A 657-nucleotide genomic window follows, 5' to 3' on the forward strand; every position below is an offset into this window, starting at 1 on the left:
TATATATACATATATATGGTTACATATAAATATATATATATAGAGAGAAAGGCATATACATGTGTGTGTATATACATGTACCAGCTTATACATGCATATATATATGTACATATATGCATATATATAGATATATCTATATCTATATATACATACACACATGTCTATATATCTTTCATTTTTTACTTGTTGCAGTTATTGTGATGAGGCCATGCTGGGGCAACGCTTTGTACCCATTTGTGTGTGTGTGTGTGTGTGTATGCATGTGTGTATATATATATATGTATGCATGTATCTATCTACCCTTTATATATATGTATATATATATATATATATATAGCACTGCTTTCTACACCCTTCTGTTATCTCGCTTTCTAATTATTTCTGTCTCCCACATCCTAGCAATTTCACTTCCTAAATGCCTATTGTCTTTGTCTTTTCTCTCTCTCTCTCTCTCTCTCTCTCTCTCTCTCTCTCTCTCCCCCTCTCTCTTTCACACACACACACACACACACACACACACACATGCACACGCGCACTCTGTTTTTTACCTTCTGTTTCTCTCTCTGTGTACTTGCATCTTCCTCAAATCATTTGTGTTATTCTTTTCTATGAGCTATGTGTAACAATGAGACACTTGAACATTCATACAGTCACATG

This window comes from Octopus bimaculoides, chromosome 6 (genome assembly GCF_001194135.2).
Source record: "Octopus bimaculoides isolate UCB-OBI-ISO-001 chromosome 6, ASM119413v2, whole genome shotgun sequence".
NCBI classification, from domain to species: Eukaryota; Metazoa; Mollusca; class Cephalopoda; order Octopoda; family Octopodidae; genus Octopus; species Octopus bimaculoides.